Genomic DNA, 1015 nt, shown 5'->3' on the forward strand with positions numbered 1-1015 from the left:
AGTCAATTAGGTGTAGCTTTATCAAAATGTAGAATTGTTCAGTATTTTATACTTAAATTTAAACAATAAAGAACATTTTTTCTGTACAAATGTCCAACCAGTGACGGTGGAATAATATATAAAATCTCAATATATACCTTTAGATTGTAGCGAAGTCGCTGGTGTTTTGCAATCTAAAAGAAAAATTACATTATAATCCAATAAAATTGTTAAATACGTATTCTTACCTTCAAAATTTTCGCAAAGTGACATTTCTTCACAGTATGTATACTGCCATGAAAACTTCGATGTTTCTAACTTGCTCGCTCTAACGCATAGAATTCTTATTAGAGTACGAATTCTTATCAGCGACGCAGCTCTAAAAAAGAGAAATTTCGTTGACAGTTGAAAAAAAAATTGTAAGTGTGTAGGTGAGATGACTAAAAAGTTGTGAATGTGTTTGTAAATCGTTTGATTTTCAGGGGAAAGTGGTGAGCCGTGGCTGGCAGGGAAGAAATAGAAACTCACCGCGATGCGATACAGAAATAAAAACCAACAGGGCTGCATTTTCTTGGTAAACAATACAAGCGCTCAGAGCCACAGTATACCAGTAGAAAAGGTTTTTGTTGTTGTGCCTGTCAACTTGGTCCCCATAAAGGACTTGAGGGTTGGGAGCAACTGTTTTGCCGCATTCAGGGTGCTGTGCAGCAAAATAATGTGGTGAAAAATTTTAACATATAATGTCGACGAACAAAGATATAAAATTGAAAATGACTAACCATATTCCCGGCTGATTTGGGAGACCACCCTTGGTCACGACCAGAACGCATTTACCAATAGGAAAAACCGCAGGGATTGTAGTAGTTCTTGCAATCACCATTGATGATGCTGTGTGTCTTTTAATTAATAGTCTGAAAAGGCAGAAAATTGCATTAATCAAATGTTAAACACATCAAATAAATAAATCTCAACAATTTGTTTACCATTTCATAATAACCAAGAGGGCTGCATTTTCTTGGTAAACAACACAAGCGCT

Source organism: Rhagoletis pomonella, unplaced genomic scaffold (assembly GCF_013731165.1).
Source record: "Rhagoletis pomonella isolate Grant_MI unplaced genomic scaffold, Rhpom_1.0 Rhpom_scaffold_00003, whole genome shotgun sequence".
Taxonomy (NCBI): domain Eukaryota; kingdom Metazoa; phylum Arthropoda; class Insecta; order Diptera; family Tephritidae; genus Rhagoletis; species Rhagoletis pomonella.